This window comes from Papio anubis, chromosome 15, assembly GCF_008728515.1.
Source record: "Papio anubis isolate 15944 chromosome 15, Panubis1.0, whole genome shotgun sequence".
Lineage (NCBI taxonomy): Eukaryota > Metazoa > Chordata > Mammalia > Primates > Cercopithecidae > Papio > Papio anubis.
In genome coordinates this window covers 52,813,847-52,835,038 of record NC_044990.1, presented here as the reverse complement: position 1 = coordinate 52,835,038, position 21,192 = coordinate 52,813,847, and the positions used below count along the sequence as shown (strand labels likewise).

At 35.8% G+C, this 21,192-nt stretch overlaps 1 long non-coding RNA gene across 1 annotated transcript; it reads right to left on the bottom strand.

The window, feature by feature from the left end:
• Positions 1-7,276: 7,276 nt before the first annotated feature.
• LOC116270600 lies at positions 7,277-20,546 on the bottom strand. Its single transcript, XR_004178746.1, has 3 exons — positions 19,464-20,546; positions 9,440-9,478; positions 7,277-7,789 (listed from the first exon to the last, which is right to left on the bottom strand). It is a non-coding gene; the product is annotated as an uncharacterized LOC116270600 (long non-coding RNA).
• Positions 20,547-21,192: the final 646 nt, after the last annotated feature.

Below are 21,192 nucleotides of genomic sequence, written 5' to 3'. Positions count from 1 at the left end.
GCAAGCACTTATTCTCATGGCCAGCAGGAGAGAGAAAGAGCAAAGGGGGAAATGCCACACACTGTTAAACCATCAGATCTTGTGAGAACTCATTCACTATCATGAGGACAGCAAGGGGGAAATTTCCCCCAATGATCCAGTCACCTCCCAGTAGGTATCTCCTCCAATATTGGAAATTATAACTCAACATGAGATTTGGGTGGGGACACAGAGCCAAATCATATCAGATATAGTCCCATATTATGCAATTCAACTACTAATGAAGTGCTGAAAATATACCCACACTAGTAAGTACTATAGGCTACCATATTTTCACTCCTTTTACATAAATTTAAGTAAAAACAAAAAAAGTTATTATTCTCATCCTCAAACCTCTACTTTTTTAATGCACTGGTAATCAGTCCAAAATATGTTCAATTATTTTTTGCCTACTCAATAATTTTTGTATTAAGACTCATGTTTGCCATGGATTAAATTATTTGCCAAATGACTGCAAGTATCCTAGGCTTAGAGGAACTAAGGCCAGGGAATATTCATTGGTATATGCAATATTCTTACTAAGTTCTCTGTGAGCACGTAGATATGAAATGTAACACTTCAAAACTGGAGATTTGTTATCAGATCTTTATTATGATATCATTATTGGGTATCTTTACTATGAGAGAAAATGAGTGATGCTGAAAAGAACACCAAAATGTGGAAGTTTCAAAAAGAAGCATATTGAGAAATAAATTTAAGATAGTGTCTAAGATAGTGATTTCAAAATAGTATTTGAGAAAAATCCTTTTGTTATTGTTTGTGTCTTCTATAAAATAAGTCAAAACATAGGTATAGTGTTAACTTTTCCTTACAGTCAGGAATATTATTAAGCTATTACAGGAAAAAAAAAGAATAACAAAGTACACTACACATTGACTTGTGAAAAAACAGCATTGAAGTTTCTGTTAGTTCAAAGTTATAATCTTTCAAATACACTGAAAAGGTCTTAAAATATCTGGATCAGATTCATCTTGATCAATAGTCTATTTTCCAGGCTCTTCCCACTGATGTACCAATTCTGAATCTTGATTCCCATATAAGTTTGAAAAAGCCAACGGAAACAGTTGCCAAGAACATTTTTCTAAAAACCTACATTTAGAATGAGTAGTAACTTTCTCTGCAATCAACTTAGACAGCTAACCATTCATTTTGACCTCCAGAAAAAAAATAAAGCAAAAAAAATTGCCCGAACGCTGATCTTAAAAATCTTATATGTATTGTATGATCAGGGTTTCTGTAACACATTTAAAATGAGATGCTTTTAATGTATTGTATGGGAAGACCCTGCATCTATTATAGTGCACTACGACAGAGACGAATAGCTTCATCCAGTGAAATAAACCTATAACCGGAGGCCAAAATAATTTACCTACCTTTGGCATATATCTTAAATGCCAATTAAACTTCATATTGGAAAACACTCATTGGGGAATTTGCCTGTATACTTGGCATCTACAGCACTGGCGCTGTACCACCCACTCAGTCCCTGGAGAGTCCTTCGAGCATCTTCTCTTCCCCTGAACTTCAGAAGAAACCATCTGCTAATGACACAGCCAGGAACCCGATCTCAGAAAGTCTTAAGCTGTTTTATTTCCATTTTTGTCTCAATCACTTTAAAGTCTCGCTGCTTTTTTCTTTCTGCTGGTGATTCAGGAGATCTGCACCCCAACTCCTCTGCTCTGTTTGTCCCAGAAAACCTTCTTCCATCTGACTCCTTAAGGCATTTCCCCTTTTGTTCATTCAACAGATTCAGGCTGGGTCTCTTGTTTCTCTTCCATACATTTGCTTGTCTGTAAATATCAACCATTCACTCAAGGGTTTTCAAGTCTTTACAGTCATTTGCAATTATTACAATTATTTGCAGTCTTTTGGCAAATAACTTAATCCATGGCAAACATGAGTCTTAATACAAAAATTATTGAGTAGGCAAAAAATAATTGAACATATTTTGGACTGATTACCAGTGCATTAAAAAAGTAGAGGTTTAAGGAGGAGAATAATAAATTTTTTTTGTTTTCATTTAATTTATGTAAAAGGAGTGAAAATACAGGGCTTACATTCTTTACTCTAAGGAGAAAAAGGAAAGTATAATATAATCTACAGTTTGATTTGAAATATATAAAATCTATTTAGCATAGGGAGAAACTCAAAGAAAATATTAGAAATGTCAGTAATTGTTCTGGCAACGTTTTCCCCACTTTCCTGTATTTTTTACATTTTCTGTTAATCAATCTGTCCTGTTTTCATAACAAAATAGTATCATTATCTTAAAATAAAATTTTTTTTAATTATATATTTGGGGGAGGTTGATACAAGTGATGTTTTTAAATAGTAAAACCAAGCAGATGACTACAAAATATGACAGTACTGTATGACAAACAGCTTTTGTCAGTATTTCCATTAAAATACAAATTGGAACTTATACAAACAACAATTAAAAAGAGGAAGATTACATTTTTTAAAAATCTTAATCTAAAACAATATCATAAAATCACTTCACTCTTCATGAAAAAAGTTTCTGATTTTAAAAAACATAGATATACAATTTTGGGTATGTATAAATTGCATATTGTCATGCAATGTTATTTTGTAACGCATATGTAATACATACGTTAACATGTAATGCATATCTTATTAACTTGACTTAGTCATTCCTAAATGTATGCATATTTCAAAACATCATGTTGTACACAATAAACATGTACTATTTTTTTTGTCAAATAAATAGATAAAAAGATGCATTCTCTTTTTTTTAAGTATCATCCCTCAGCACAACTAAGCAGAGAAGCATGATGTTCTGACAGGTTAGAAGAGGATCCATCAGTTCAAATCTATCCCTGCATCAACAGTGTGTCTATCTGCTCAAGCAAACAGAGCTCTGGAGATGTCTAAAACAAATCCCCAAAATGGAACTAAGTACATTTACTTGGGAGCTTCCATACATAGGCAGAAAGGTCACCTTGTTATCCAACTATTCATCCTATGTGTGCCTTCTGTTCTGATGGTGCACACATAAGCAAAAGAAATCCTAATCTGAAAACATTCACTAATAAATTCACACTACTTCCCAGATGATTCCAGTGTTTAGTGATACCTTTGGGCATCTGTCTCTTATTGATTTGGGACATCTGATAATGCCATGCAAATCACTTGCATAGAGAAATTAAAATTGAAAGATTGCATGACACACACACAAAAACTTTGACAAATTAATGCTTAGGAAAGTTAGACTAGTGAATAGTCTAGAGAAAATGGACAGAATGATAAGGAAACAAGAATGATGACTAACAAAGGATTAGAGATTGATCTTCAGGACAAATGACTTTATAATTACACTACACAGTCAAAGAGGAAATGAAAATGATAATATCTTAATATATTAATTTGTCTGAAAATTTACATCAATCAAAACTAATCTTTGATTCATTCTGAGTCATGTTGAGTTAACATATAGATGGAATTATAATACATTGCATAATATACAGTTTCATTTTCTAAAATTGATATCACAATCAAATCTTTTTTCTTTGACTATTCACCATGTTCTTTGGCTTAAGTGTTCTCTTAAAAAGAGATACCAATTTTTTCATATACTACAAAGACCAAGAGTATATTTTTCACAATATAAGCCTTAAGAAAAGATTACATTTTTCTTTTGAGGAATATGTCATGTGCTAAAGGTTAAGAATTTTATTTGCAAGAAACTTTTTAATCATAGTCACCTACCAGCACCCTCCCTCCCAATTCTCACCTATCCTGAAGATATAACGAGCTTAAGAACTTCTACAAAAGCAAAGCCATTAATACACCTGAACAATGTCTATTGGAACTATAGATGAAAGCTAAAAAGTGAGAGAGAAAAAAAAAAAAAAGATGAAAGTGAGATTCAAAGAGAAGGGAAATAACAGGGAGAAATATGTAAAAGTTGTAAGTTGCATGAAACAATAATTTTGCAGAGCGCCATCAAAATTATCTTAGCAATACCAAGACTACTATCTTTGAATTGTAGGTAAGCCAGTGAAAGAGAAAATACAGTGCAGCACCCTCCCCTCGTTAAGCTAGCTTTGTGTCACTTCTTGCATATTTTCTTCCATGTCTTTAATCTTCTCACCTAGAATGACCTCTGCCTTCCCACCTCCACCTATGCAAAACCATCCCTTGCTGCACAGTCACTTCCTTGGTGACTTCCATGATCACTCCGTTTACAATGGACTGTAGCACTTAGTTCTTTAAATATAAACTCAGTCTTTTACTGCTAGTTCCACGTTATGTTTGTATGATTGTGTCTGTAATTAATCTGTGAGTTCCTTGTGGGCAGAGGTTGAGTTTCTTTCATCTTTGTAACCTTATTGCCCTGCGTGTTGTCTAACACATAACAGTCACTGAAGAAATGCTTTCTTGGATGAATAGACAGAATATATATCATTCAGAAACTAGAAGAGTGCTTGGCACCATTGGGTCAAAGGAATAGGTGATCACTTGATGTAACCTGAGGCATTTTCTTCTTTGTTTCAAACCAGCTGAATGTGAGTTTAGTAAAGGTTTTCCTGAAATTTGCATATATAAATATTAAGAATAATTCACTCTCGACTTTCCTTACTATTTTCCTTCTTTATCAATCATCAGGTGATATGGTTTGGCTCTGTGTCCCCACCCAGTTCTCACCTTGAATTGTACTCCCATAATTCCCGTGTGTTGTAGGAGGAACCCGGTGGGAGACAATTTGAATCACTGGGGCAGTTTCCCCCATACTGTTCTCATGGCAGTGAATAAGTCTCATGAGATCTGATGGGTTTATCAGGGGTTTCTGCTTTTGCATCCTTCCCATTTTCTCTGCCGCTGTCATGTAAGAAGTGCCTTTACCCTCCCACTGTGATTCTGAGGCCTCCCCAGCCATGTGGAACTTAAGTCCAATTAAACCTCTTTTTCTTCCCAGTCTCAGGTATGTCTTTATTAGCAGCATGAAAACAGACTAATACAGTAAATTGGTACCAGCAGAGTGGGGCGGTGCAGAAAAGTTACCTGAAAATGTGGAAGTGCCTTTGGAACCGGGTAACAGGCAGAGGTTGGAACAGTTTGGAGGGCTCAGAAGAAGGAAAATGTGGGAATGTTTGGAACTTCCTAGAGACTTGTTGAATAGCTTTGCCCAAAATGCCGATAGCGATATGGACAATAAGGTCCAGGCTGAGGTGGTATCAGACAGAGATGAGGAACTCGTTGGGAACTGAAACAAAGGTGACTCTTGTTATGTTTTAGCAAAGAGACTGTCAGCCTTTTGCCCCGCTCTGGAGATTTGTGGAACTTCGAACTTGAGAAAGATGGTTTAGGGTACCTGGTGGAAGAAATTCCTAAGCCCCAAAGCATTCAAGAGGTTACTTGGGTGTTGTTAAGGGCATTCAATTTTATAAGCGAAGCAAAGCATAAAAGTTTGGAAAATTTGCAGCCTGACAATGTGATAGAAAAGAAAATCCCATTTTCTGAGGAGAAATTCAAGCCGCCTATAGAAATTTGCATAAGTAACGAGTAGCCAAATGTTAATCCCCAAGACAATGGGGAAAACGTCTCCAGGGCATGTCAGAGGTCTTCTCTGAAGCCTTCACAGGCCTGGAGGCCTAGGAGAAAATGGTTTCTGGTTTTGTGGGCTGGGCCTAGGGTCTCCTTGCTGTGTGAAGTTTAGGGACTTGTTGCCCTGTGTCCCAGCCCCTCCAGTCATGACTAAAAGGGGCCAAGGTAGAGCTCAGGCTGTTGCTTCAAAGGGTAAAAGCCCCAAGTCTTGGCAGTTTCCATATGGCCTTGAGCCTGTAAGTGCACAGAAGTTAAGAATTGAGGTTTGGGAACCTCCGCCTAGATTTCAGAGGATGTATGGAAATGCATGAATGCCCAGGCAAAAGTTTGCTGCAGGGGCGGGGCACTCATGGAGAACATCTGCTAGGGAAGTGCAGAAGGGAAATGTGGGTCAGAGCCCCACACATAGTCCCTACTGGGGCACTGCCTCTTGGAGTTGTGAGAAGAGGGCCATCATCCTCCAGACCCCAGAATGGTAGATCCACCAACAGTTTGCTCCGTGTGCCTGGAAAAGCCACAGACACCCCGTGAAAGCAGCTGGGAGGGGGCTATACCCTGCAAAGCCACAGGGGCAGAGCTGCCCAAGACTATGGGAACCCATCTCTTGCATCAGCATGACCCGAATGTGAGACCCGGAGTCAAAGGAGATCATTTTGGAGCTTTAAAATTTGACTGTCCTGCTGGACTTTGGACTTGCACAGGCCCTGTAACCCCTTTGTTTTGGCCAGTTTCTCCCCTTTGGAATGGCTGTGTTTACCCAATACCTGTATCTGCATTGTATCTAGGAAGTAACTAGCTTGCTTTTGATTTTTCAGGCTCATATGTTGAAGGGACTTGCCTTGTCTCAGATGAGACTTTGGACTGTGGACTTTTGGGTTAATGCTGAAATGAGTTAAGACTTTAGGGGACTGTCGGGAAGGCTTGATTGGTTTTGAAATGTGAGGACATGAGATTTGGAGGGGCCAGGGACAGAACAATGTGGTTTGGCTCTGTGTCCCCACCCAAATCTCATCTTAAATTGTACTTCCACAATTCCCATGTGTTGTGGGAGGGAGCCAGTGGGAGATAATTTGAATCATGGGAGCAGTTTCCCCCATACTGTTCTTGTGGTAGTGAGTAAGTCTCACGAGATTTGATGGGTTTATCAGGGGTTTCTGCTTTTGCATCCTTCTCATTTTCTCTCGCCACTGTCATGTAAGAAGTGCCTTTAGCCTCCCACCATGATTCTGAGGCCTCCCCAGCCATGTGGAACTGTAAGACCAATTAAACCTCTTTTTCTTCCCAATCTCAGGTATGTCTTTATCAGCAGCATAAAAACGGATTAACACATCAGGCAAACAAAAGAAAAAGGAAAATCCCAGAAGTTGAATTTCTTCTACCCAATTTAGGTATATGTTATTGGTACCCTTTGCTAGTTGCAGGTTTTTGCTAAGGAATTCAGCTGCTGTCAAGGTAATATCAACTCTGAAGTAGCTTTCTTCTTCTTTTCTCATTACAATCCCAAATTCATTTTTACATAAATAATTTTTTGAAGTTGTAAAATATTCAACATAGTACTTATTTAACTTAAATCTCTCATAAATTTTGAGAAAAGACCATAAATCTTTTCTGAGACAAAACTTTACAATACTAAACACCAACTATCAAACCTGCAATAAAATAATTAAAAAAAGAATATTTTCTTTACTAAATATATTAATTTCTACTTGTGTTTCTCTAATGATTAAATAAACCATTGCTAAAACCCATTAAGACAAGCAAAGTATATGCATTAATAAGAAAGGAATAATATACCAAAGCCTTGTCCTTATAAGGATTTAGATATGTCACCGAAGTCCAATTCCCTGGGCTGACATAGTGTTTTATAGAATTAAAGGTAGGAAGAACTTATATAGAAAATCTGTCAGTTTCTTAGGCCAGTTGTCAAATCTTAGCATTACCAAAGTTCCATTATAATTGAAAGTAAGTAATTTATTGAATAATTTTTAAAATACAATATGCCTTCTTTTAATTCTGAACTGTCAGGTTTTCATAAGGAATGCGTTTGTACAAACTAAGGTCATCTTTGCTGCTGTGTCAAACAGACCTGGAAATAGAATGCACTTCAGTGTAAGCCATTGAGAAAGTCTCCAGGAAAACGAATGGGTAATTGTTTCCAGTCAATGTTCAGTTTTTCTCTGACTTGCTGATTCAGTATATGTTGAAGCATAAAAATAATATGTATTAATTAAATCTTTTATTAAATTTTTATTATTTATTTTTATTACTTATTTTTTATTTATTAAAATAATAAGATTTATTTAGACAAATCCAAACTTCAGTATTAATAGATCAAACACAAAATATGATAATCTCACTGGTAAGTTAATTCCATGTAGAAATATGTCAGTAATCTTTTTAGAGCTGGTCAGATCATACTTTAGATTACCAAAATAAGTTGCTATGAGTCTTTTGGTGGGAATTGTTTTAAACACAATTGTTAAACATGTCTATTCTTTTTTTTTTTTTTTTTTGAGACGGAGTCTGGCTCTGTTCCCCAGGCTGGAGTGCAGTGGCGCGATCTCAGCTCACTGCAAGCTCCGCCTCCCGGGTTCACGCCATTCTCCTGCCTCAGCCTCCTGAGTAGCTGGGACTACAGGCGCCCGCCACCGCGCCTGGCTAATTTTTTAAATATTTTTAGTAGAGACGAGGTTTCACCGTGGTCTCGATCTCCTGACCTTGTGATCCGCCCGCCTCGGCCTCCCAAAGTGCTGGGATTGCAGGCGTGAGCCACCGCGCCCAGCCAACATGTCTATTCTTAAAATAGACAAGAATTATCCAGGTTAGCCATTAGCTTGTTTTGAACTACATCTAATAATAATTAGCCAAGTCATCAGCACAGGAAGAATTTTTAAATTTGCTTAAATAAAAATACTTTAAATGATGTGTACAATTACATGTATATCTACAGACTAAAAGCACTTTTATTTACAAAAGTCATTTTGAGCAGTCAGTATTGTGACTCTAAACCAGCAGTTCCCAGACTTTTAGTCTTGGGATCCTTTCACACTCTTGAAAATGAAGGAAGACTGAAAAACTGTTCCAGATAGCTGGAGACCAGGCAAAAGTAATAACAAAATTTGATATGGGATTCTGAATCAGTTCCTGAAACAAACAAACAAAAGACATTAAAGGAAAAGCTAGTAAAACTTAAATGGGGTTTTTATTTTGTTAATGGCATTGTACTAATGTTAATTTACTGATCGGATAAGTATATCACGGTTACGTAAGATGTTCTCCATTGTGAGAGGCTGCAAGAAGAATATTTGAAAACTCTCTGTACTATTTTTACAAATTTTTCATACATCTAAAGAAGCTCACAATAAAAAGATTTTGTAAATTATTAAGAACAGCAAAAAGCTTTTGTTTATAGAGGTATCAATATCAACAAATCAATATTCAAAATTTTAAACTGAGAAATGTTAAGGTGTGTATTTATTAATTCATTTTTAAAGTAATAACTATCCAGTTAAATGTTAACATAAATAGCAATTTTATGAAAAATAATTATATATTTTAAAATAAAAATATTTAATTAGAAGAGTAGCATTATTTTACATTTTTACAAATCTCTTAATGTCTGGCTTAAAAGAAAACACTTGGTCTCTTGTATCTGTTTCAACATTCAGTTTATTATAATATATAATATAGAGTGGTGTTGGGGTTTTTTGGTTGAAGTAAGTAAAAAATAAAATACAGCCTCACAGAGGTATATAGTTGAAAAGGGAAGAAGAATATCTTTTAGAATCTTTCTGATAATGTGGATATTCTCCTTTGATAGTAAACCAAAACTTACCAAGTGATGATTTCTTTAAGGTTAGCTGCGACATGGAATCTGAAACCATAATAAAACTTCTTTTTCACTCCGTTCCATTAAAATCTATTGGACTATTTTGCACTTCAAACTTTTACCTACATGTGATTTTGTACTATCACATCTCAATCATTTGAAAAATATTTCTTATGCAGATTTTCTAAATGTTAAATATCTAATTATAAGATAGAGGTAAAAGCCCACAATTCCTCATATCATTGCTAATCTCATCAGAAACATCTTTAAGTGTTGATAATCTTTCAAGTTTATGGTGCAAATACAAGTCTTATGAAATTCTAATTTTTTACGTGAGCGGTTGAGTTTCATTGTGGACAACATATACAGTCAGTGTCCTCCCAACAAGCTCACTTCATTCATTTTTGAGGAAATACCTACCAAATAACAAGACTGAAAAACCATAGTCAGTTATTCTTTCAAGTAAAAATAGTGTTCTGTGTAAACCCCAGCTAGTTCAGCTCACAACCCAAACAACTGCGCAAGTGCTTTCTTTGAGGCAACTGTCATGCTGCATTGTGCAGCAGAGTGGTTTCTGCAGAATGTATTTGAAAACACGTGTACTTGAAGCCAAAATGTAATAAAAGTGATTATTTGTACTGCCTTTTCAAGGGCATGCTCAGGGCAAACTGGCTTCATTTCTTTGTTCCGTAGTGATAAGGACCACAATGACTTCTGCCAACAGTTGGGCCCACTGCCTCTATCTGTGCAAAGGCACCACAGTTTAATCCACTATGGCTTTGCACCACTAGGGCAAATGTCAAAACAGTGCAAAGGGCAAATATATTCTTACTGTTACGAATAGTTTTGGCTTCACAGACTCCAAGGGACTCCCCCAAGATTCCACAAACCACATTTTGAGAGCTTCCACTCTAACAGAAAACAAAATCTCGTCACAATAGCAAAATGTATTGTTCTGCAAAATAATACTGGGCAATAGTTGCACAGAGATAGATGTGGAATGTTTTCTAGAGAAGAGAAACCGTTTTGAGAAGCTCTGTGAGTGAAAAGACACATCCGTTCTGAGTTTACGTAACAGATAGAACCCTGGGCTTTTGCAGAGCCATTCAGAATCAGTAGGCATATGGAAAAGTAGAGTTCCATTTTCTTGAGTCTTGCAGCGATAGGAAAGGAGAGTGGCACAGGGAAAGACAAACTAATGTATATAATCTTTACTTTTAACCAATAGAAGGACCATGATCTCTGCTAAATGCTCTGTGTTGTTCACAATGTGACATGCTCCCTGAAAACAGGAATTGCTTTTTATTTTTTAATCCCTAGGCCAAATACAATGATTAGTATCTAGACAGGATTCAATAAGTGCTGAACAAATAAATAGACAGGCTGGGTGCGGTGGCTCACACCTATAATCCCAGCAGGGATTTGGGAGGCCAAGGTGGGAGGATTGCTTGAGATCAGGTGTTAAAGACTAGCCTAGGCAACATAGTGAGACTGTTTCTTAAAAAAAATAAATAAATAAAAGAAAAAATTTAGTTAGATGTGATGGTGCATGCTTGTAGTCCCAGCTACTCTAGAGGCTGAGGCAGGAGGATTGCTTTTGCCCAAGAGATTGAGGCTGCAGCAGCGTAGGTAACAGAGTGAGACTCTGTCTAAATAAACAAATAAAAATGACTGGACAAACAACAAGCTAAAATGCCTGTAGTTATTAAATATTAGTTGACTTCAGGATAGGAAACAAGGGAATTTATTATTAAACTGCAAAACAGGGTGGTGATCTAAAAGAGATCAGAGAACAAAGCCCTAGTAGGAAAATTCAGGGTACTTGAGAATTCATATTTCTTGCTATTCTCTTTTTCATTTCTTTCTATCTATCTGGTACAAGTTTTCTCCTTTACTTAAAGCAAATTTGCTAATGGATTTAGTAAAATAAAAAACAATAGAACAATATACATAAATGTATTTAGTATACATTCAAGTACTGAGCACTCCTAGAAGTTCAAACCTGCAATCACCCAGATAGGTGAATTTCAGGTAGCAAAGAGGGGACAGGGTAGCACTATTGAGTCATAGAAGAAATTGAAGTCTGCATCCTGGATTTGAGTCTGGCTCTGCCATTTGCAGACTGTAGAAACGTGATTAATTATCCTCTCAGTTCAGTCACCTCACAGGTAAAGTCAAATAACAGTCTGGGTTATGCTTACCCTAGAATTTTATGAAGAGCAAATTGCAGAGATTAAGATAATAAGATAAGTTATAAAGCCCTCAACAAACTGATAGTCTTTTTATCTTCCACTCCACCACATTGTCAGTGGGGAAAGTTTAGTTCACTTCTAGAGTGCCTGGCAGGTGATATAAGATGAAATCACACAGACTACATTTCTCCTCCCACCTGGCCTGGGTAGGATAAAGCTTCAACAAACTTAAGGTATGAAGTATTTTTTCCTGTCTTTCACGGTCCGTCTTCTCCCTGTGCTGCCCTGCTCCTCTTGGCCTGCCATGTTGTAGCAGAAGTGATGATAAAGAACTCAGATACAACCTTCCATGTGAGGAGGGTATTTAGTGGAAAGGGAGAGAGAAAATACAGTTTCTCACCCTGCATATCTCCTCTTATCCCTGCTACACACACGTAGGACTTTCCCTAAAAGCCAACATATTTTTGGCTGATGGCTACTCTCAATTTTTCTATGGGTAAGGTAAGAATGTGGAAAAGAAAAAGCAACTATCTCCGCATATACTTCATCCCATTTCATTTGAAGCCAAAGACAGAAAAATAAACATGGAGAAAGTATGCCTGGGGCAAAGAGTACTCAACTTATACAAATTCTGCCCAAACATAAAAATAATCGAAAGGGTTTTTAAACAACAAGAGAGTGAAACATTCAGAGACTTTCTAAATGAGCTATGAATAGCCTTATATTATTAAATCATCAATTGCTAAATAAAAACTAATACATTTAGATTATTCGCCTTGGAAAAAATAATAGAAAGAACATTGATTTTGCAGCACACTAATATTTTTTGAAAAACTAAAATATCTCATTATTCCAAAATCAGCTGTGATGCAATTAAATGCAAAGGCAATTTATTTCTCTTCCTGATATCTCACACTTATTCAAATGAAAAGTAACATAATCTATCTTGAATTCCTACTCTTTAGAAAACAAAAGAAATGTTAGAAATGTTACTTTTAAAATGAAATATTTTGCTCATTTATGCAAATGATTTCATCTTAAATTCAGTACGATAAAATAATGTAAATCAATATACCTTCTAATACAAAAGAAAACTATGGCCTAAACTTTTCTTGACCATTAAAATCTTTTCTGGCAGTGACATGATCTTACTGGTGAAACTGATTAAATCTCTTCTTTGACATATACCATAGGAGAAGAGAAAGTAATACAAACTAGAAATCGGCATTCATTATGCCAAATTTTATTTTTTCATGGTCTTGCATTTGATCACTGCTACATGTCTGTGCATGAAGTATCAGCTCAACAGAAAATCAAAAGAAAAACAAAACTGCAATTTATCAGAGGTGATAAAGCATTAAAATCTGCTTTATTTTATGACTAAAATAGAGTGTTTCATTACTATTTAACGTCGTTGTTTTACACATGATATTGTTGGAATTTCTTTAACAGTGCTAAGCTTTTAAAACTCAAGTCAATCACTCTTGTTATCATAGGGGACTATAGATTCAATTATTTTCAGGTGTGACAATTAAACTTTACCTCTCCTTGCAAAAACTCACATTTCTTACAGTAAAACAAAGGTTGATCATATCTTAAAAGGGGAGCTCAATTAGTGAGTGTTGTGGAATAAGTACACATTGGCGGTGTGTACAAGTGATCTAAATAGAGTTACTACATTCTCATTGAAGCCACGCACTTAGGTTCCATTCGATCCATATCATTAGAAACTATTGTTATCTTAACAACTGAACCAAGCTGAAGCAGCTACAAAACCATAGTCTTTTACTTTTAACTCATTGCAAAGTTGAGTACACAAAGAAACCTGAGTGAACAAAATTCTAGAAAGTAACAAACTTTTCATACGGAAGAAAAGATCTAGGGCTGCTCTTATCTCTAGAAAAATAGTAGGATGATGAGGTGCCAGCCAAAGCATTTATAAGCATTTAATTGCAAAGTGTGGGTAACTGTGACATTAAAAACTTGAAGGAGGTACAGAGAGAATACAGGACTGTGCCCACCTGAAAACTCTTAGCCAGAGGTCCTTACTGAGGGCTCAGGGGTGTATATCAAAGGCTGACATCAGCAGGAAAACAAATAAGAAAGCCTGAAAACTTCTCCTCAGAAAGGGCATAAGCCAAAAGACAATGGAACAACATAGAGTACTGGAAGAAAATAACCAGCAGACTAGATTCTCTAGCTAGCAAAATACCATCAAAAAAATGAAAGCAAAGTAAACACATTTTTAGAAAAACTAAAGCTGAGAAAATGTGTTCCTAACACACCTACACAAAGAGAAATGTTAAAGGAAGTTCTTCAAGCTAAAAGCAAATGACACCAGATGGAAATTAGAATCCATAGAAAACAGAATGCTAGAAATAATAAATGTGAATACATATAAAAGATTGTTTTGTTATTTATTAACCTCTTTAAAAAATAATTAAGAGAACAGAAAATTCACTAAAAATATTGAAAAATGACATAAAAAGCATAAAAAGCCTTCAATCTCACTAAAATTAGAGAAATTAAACAACAATAAGACACCGTTTCTCACCTATCAGACTGGGAAACGTCTAAAAGCAAGACAGCAAATTCTGTTGACAAAGCCATAGCAAACAAATTTTCTCATACACTGCTTATGTGAATGAAAATTGGTCTATGCCTTCTGGATGAAAATTTGGCAATATTTAGCACAACCACATATATATCCTGAAAATACTCTTCCAATAATGTGAATATTATGCATCGACTTAAATAATATGCATAGGGTTATTTATTGCTGCATTGTTCATATTTGCAAAGTAGTGGTAATAAACCAAATATCCATGTGTTGGAGAGGGATTGAATAAATTATGATACATTTACACAATGGAATACTATGCAGCTATAAAAAGAATGAGGAAAATTCCTCTAAGATGACTTGTTTTTTGCAGGATATATCGGTCAGTGGAAAAAAGCAAATGAAGCATTATGTCATAATCTTATGACGTAAGATTCTATATGTCATGTGAGAAAGAAAGGAATACTAGAATGACTATAATCAAAAAGACAGATAATAGCAAGTTGGTGAGAATATGGAGAAATTGGAACCCCCATATATTCCTATTAATAGTAGGAATGTAAAATGGTGCAGCTGCTTTGGAAAACCAGTCTGGCAGTTCATCAAAAGTTAAACATAGAGTTATCAATGACCCAGCAATTCTATTCCTACTCATGTACGAATAGAAATGAAAACATGTTCACATAAAAGTTGTACACAAATGTTCGTAGCAGCCTTATTTATAGTAGCCTCAAAATGGAAACAACCAAAATGCCCATCAACTGATGAATGGATAAATAACATGGTATATACATACAGTGAAAAATTATTCAGCAATAAAAAGGAATAAAGTACTGATTGATGCTACAATATGGATGAATCTTGAAAAAATGTTACCGGAAACCAGTCACTAAAGACAATATAAATTAGTTGTTATCTAGGGCTGGGAAGAGGGGTATGGAGAATAACAAATTATGTCTACAGAGTTTCTTTTAGGGATGATGAAAATATTTCAAAATTGATCATGGTGATGATCACACAACCCTGTGAATACCCTAAAAGTATGTACACTTGAAATGGGTGAATGTTACAGTATGTGAATTACATCTCAATAGAGCTATTATGTTAAAACAAGAAGGAAAGAAGAAGATAGAAAATATACATCGTTTATGCAAAATAAATACAAGAGAGATAAATCGTAAACTTAAAAGATTCATTCCAACAGAGAGTGGGTAGGAAATGACTAAAAGAAGGGGAAAATAGGATTAGAGTAGTGGAGATTAAAAGGAAGCAATATTTCTTAATATGTTTTTAATGTATATATTTATCTTATTTATAATGATATGGTCTGGCTCTGTGTCCCCAGCCAAATCTCATCTTGAATCGTAATCCCAATTGTAATCCTCACATGCTGGGGGAGGGACCTTGTGGGAGGTGATTAGATCATGATTCCCCATGCTGTCCTCATTATAGTGAGTGAGTTCTCATGAGATCTGATGGTTTTATAAAGGGCTTTTCCTCCATTTGTTCTGCACTTCTCCTGCAAGCATGTGAAGAAGGACATGTTTGCTTCCCCTTCCACCATGATTGTAATTTTCCTGAGGCTTCCCCAGTCATGCGGAACTGTGAGTCAGTTAAACCTCTTTCCTTTATTAATTACCCAGTCTTGGGTATTTCTTCATAGCAGCATGAGAACAGACTAATACAGGATACAAACATGAGGTTTTTGAATCAAGGCAAATTATTATTACTTATAGTAATGATCACATCAGTTCCTCTTGCCCTAATATCCTAGGAACAAAGCACAAGAACCAAATGTTACCATATATATATATATATGAGGTGGGTCCTGAAGGAGAATACCCCCAAAATTGTGAGCCTGACAGTTTATGTAGGAGAAGAAAAGCTGCCCTCTGTTTTTTTCTGCCAGAGGAAAGGCAATATCCACTCCCTAGTTGTTTACAATAACATGCAATGTAAAGGACAGGCTTTAGGGCTCTAGGTCTCATCCCCATTTGAAATAAAACAAAGTCTCTCAGGAAGATAAAGGAGAAAGTTCCTACCCTGCAATGCAAACAATTGGCTCTAGAAAGATAAGTTTTATTACTCACAATAGGAGCAAATGTCTCATGGTCTACTACCCTTTGATTTCCAAGACTTATCTTTTAATACAGGTCCTAATTTTCATTACTCAGGAAGCCCCAATTGTGCACAAACATGAAAATATTTTCCTTTACTTCACGATATTTCTCTGGGTATACTTTCAGTATAGCTTTGATTCTTAGAACCATACTAAAGTCTCAAATACCCATAAAACTAAATAGTTCTTAAAATCACTCAAGTCATTGGGGGATCCCAAAACTGAATACAAGACAGTAACAGATGAACCTAAATATATTACAAGTGAATAGGATAACCACACTGAACAGAGTGAGGTAGAAAAGCACTAATCTAAGTAACTTAGAATTTAGTGTGGATATTATAAGGCTAAACATATAAGTAACTATTCACAAATGTACTTAGTAAATCTGTTTCTGATAGGAGCGTGTGTATACAATGATCTAACAAATAAGTAAATATATTGTAAAGAGACTCTGCTTCCATTGTCAAAGAAAGAAGTTACACATAAGAAAAAGGAGGACACAATTAATCCTATAGTGTCAGATTATAATTGGAGGCATCACTATGAATTCATGAGCTTTAATATATGTTAAGATATATATAGAATTATAAATGCAGAATTGTATGTATGTGTGAGTTGTATACTTGTATTTCCAAACCCTGTCATTTGAGAGATCCTAAAAACAATAATACTTCCATAACAAAAAGTATTCTGTGCCTGGATCTTGGTTTCTAAATACCATTTGCCCATCAAAAGAACCATGGCTAGTCAGAGAATTGGTTTATTCCAAGGCTGATGCAAAAAATAAAATAAAATAAAATGAACCTGAAATATATCATGGTGTAGAAAACACTAGAATAGCATGAGTCACAAAATTAAAAATGATAATACTAAATAATATTCAAAGGAGTAAACATTTATGACTTCACAATTCATTTCAAATAATTGAATACATAAATAAACATGGAAGAATAAATTTTTCTTCATTACAGAAAAATTTCAATTAATAAATATAAAAGAAATGAGGGAAATACAAAATCAACCTCAAATAAGTATCACAGTAATAATTGCTGCAGGCAAAACTCACTGATGATGGCTAAAATCAGTGAGCATGGTTTTCAGAAAAAATGATGTTTGAGTGGTTACACAATATTTTGCCCAATATATTTATTAATTGCAAAAAGGAAAGTGATAACTTCATGGTGGAGCAACCTGGCAGACAATATTTCAGTGAAAATGATTAAAGTTAATATCATCTGTAATGAGACATATTGACATCATGTACACCCTGATATGATGCACTGGGAAGGGCACAACATCACTTCTACAGTGTACTTGCCAAAGATGTATCAATTTAATCACAAGAATACAACAGTCAAAACCAAATTGAGAGACACTCTACAGCATAACTAACCAGTATTCATTAAAAGTGTCAAATTCAAGAATTATCATCGATTAGAGGACACTAAAGAGATATAAAAAGTAACTGCAATGTGGGATACTGGATTGAATCCTGAGATAGAAACAATGAACTACTGGAAAACTGATGGAATTCAAAGAACCTCTATTGTTTGCTTAAAAGTATTATGCCAAAGTCAGTCTCTTTGTTTTGATAATTATCTTTGCTAATATAAGATGTTAGTATTAAGGGAAGCTGGATGAAAGAATATATGAATTCTTTGTATCATTTTTGCAACTTTTCTATATATAAAATTATCTCTAATGAAAAAAATTCTTGCACACATATGTTAATTGCAGCACTATTCACAATAGTAAAAACATGAAATCAACCCAAATGCCCAACAATGATAGACTGGATAAAGAAAATGTGGTACATATACACCATGGAATAATATGAAGCCATTAAAAGGAACAAGATCATGTCCATTTCAGGGACATGGATGGAGCTAGAAGCCATTATACTCAGCAAATTAACACAGGAACGGAAAACCAAACACCACATGTTCTCATGTACAAGTGGGAGCTGAATGATGAGAACACATGGAAACAGGGAAGGGAACAATACACATTGAAACCTGTCTAGGTGGAGGGCGAGGCATGGGATGGAAAGAACAGGAAAAATAGCTAATGCATGCAGGACTTAATACCTAGGTGATGGGTTGATAGGTGCAGCAAACCACCATGACACACGTTTTCCTAGGTAACAAACCTGCACATCCTGCATATGTATCCCCACATGTATAAAATTAAAAAAAAAAAAAAAAAAAAAAACTGACAGGCTGAACACAAGGAGGAAACTGTTAAAAAAATTTTTTTTTAAAATTCAATAAGTAATTTATTGTTTTAAAAATAGTAGGTTAGTGTGTAGTTTGTAATATATGTAGAAATAAAAAGTATGAAAATAATAGCCCAAAGGGTATGGTAGGGAAGAAATGAAAATGTACTCTTACAAAGTTCTTATATTACACATACAGCAATATATTATTATTTAAAAATAGGCTGTGATAAGCTAAAGATACATTTTGTTAATACTTAAGCAACTACACAAATAATAATACAAATAATTATGATTAAGTCAATAGCAGAAATAAAATAGAATACTAAAATGTATGCAACTGAAACAAAATAAACTGGGTAAACAGGAAATAAAGTAACACAGAATGGATAAGGCAAATAGAAAACAAACAGAGAATGCTACCTGTAAATGCAGACATTTCCATAATTATTTTTTAAAGTTGTCTGAACATTTCAAAGATAAACATTGTCAAAAAGTTTTTTTAAAGCAACAACTGTATCTATAAAACATATTTTTCCACAAGTATACACAACAATCTAATAAAAATCACACAAAAGATGTGAACATTTTACCAAAAAAGTGGTATAGTAAAAAAGAAAAGTAAAAAATAAAAATGTACAGTAAAAATACAATATTATAATTCCATGAGACCACTATGATATACAATTGGGTCAACAATGGACAGTATATACCCTTAAGATCATTAGTGAAACTGAAAATTTTCTACCACCTAGTGATATTGTAGTCATCATAGTGTCATAGTGCAGCATATTATCTTTCCTATGTTTAAATACACAACTAGAGGAGAAGATGGTGGATAAGAGGCTGGACTAGCTTGCAGCTCCCACTCGCACAGACACAGCAGCATGTGGAGACTCACACTGTGAACTTTTGCTCCAACAACTACCACAGCAACGTACCAGGAAAGCTGAGAGAATCCACACACCCTTTGAAGGAACTGGATCACTGCTACAGGCTCCCTGAGACTCCAAAAAACTGTAAGTCAGCTGGGTTTCTCAGCAGGGACACTGGTGGTCTGGGGTAAGTTTTCATCCCTGGTCACCAGTTACCTGGAAATAAACTCAGTGCTGTTGGGGGTGCAAGGTGGTCAGAGTGAGACTGGCCTTTAGGACTGCACTGCAGTGGAGTGGGGTGATTCCTTGACTGTTGGATTTCTACAGTTTCCCTGGTGACCTGTGTGACTCAGCAGAGGCAGCCACGATCCCCCTGGAAACATAACTCCATTGGCCTGAGAACCACACCCCCATCCCCTACAGCAGCCACAGCAAGCCCTGCTGGAGGAGAGTCTGAGCTCCGACACACCCCCACCTGGTGGTCTTTCTGTACCCATTTGGTTGCAAAAACAAAGGACATAATCTCTTGGGAGCTCTATAGGCCCATCTACCACCTGATCCTCCCTATACAACTACAGATGATGCACTCTTGAAACTACCACCTCCTGGTTGGAGGCCAATCAATGAAAAACCAGTGCACTAAACAAAAATACAACCAAAAACCTCATAGAGTCCTCTTTGTGCCTCTGCTACCTCCCCGGAGCAGGTGCTGGTACCCACGGCTGAAAGACCTGAAGACGGATCACATCACAGGACTCTGCAGACACTCCCCAGTACCAGCCTGGAGTCCAGTAGCTCTGCTGGGTGGCTAGACCCAGATGAGCAAAAACAATCACTGCAGTTCAGCTCTCATGAAGTCCCATCCCTAGAGGAAGGAGAAGAGCACCACGTCAAAAGAGCAGACCATGGGACAAGAGAATCTGAACAGCAGCTCTTGAATCCCAGATCTTCCCTGTGACATATTCTACTAAAATGAGAAGAAGCCAGAAAAACAATTCTGGTAATATGTCAAAGCAAGGTTCTTTAACAACCCCCAAAAGGTCACACCAGCTCACCAGCAATGGATCCAAACCAAGACAAAATCTTTGAATTGCCAGAAAAAGGAGTCAGAAGGTCAATTATTAAGCTAATCAAGGAGGCACCAGAAAAAAGTGAACTCCAACTTGAAGAAATCAAAAACATAATACAGGATGTGAAAGGAAAAATCTTCAGTGAAACAGATACTATTAAAAAAAAACCAATCACAGCTTCTGGAATTAAGGATGCACTTAGAGAAATGCAAAATGCATTGCGAAGTCTCAACAATACACTCGAACAAGCAGAAGAAAGAATTTCAGAGCTCGAAGACAAGGCTTTTGAATTAACCCAATCTGTCAGGAACAAAGAATAAGAAAAAATGAACAAAGCCTCCAAGAAGTTTGAGAATATGTTAAGCATCCAAACCTAAGAATAATTGGTGTTCCCAAGGAGGAAGAGAAATCTAAAATTTTGGAAAAGATATTTGAGAGAATAATCAGGGGAAAATTCCCTGGCCTTGCTAGAAATCTAGTCATCCAAATACAAGAAGTTCAAAGAACACCTGAGAAATTCATCACAAAAAGTCACCACCTAGGCATACAGTCATCAGGTTATTTAAAGTTAAGACAAAGGAAAGAATTTTCATAGCTGTGAGGCAAAAGCATCAGGTAACCTATAAAGTAAAATCTATCAGAATAACAGCATATTTCTCAACAGAAACCCTACAGGCTAGAAGGGATTGAGATCCTATTTTTAGTCTCCTTAAAGAAAACAACTG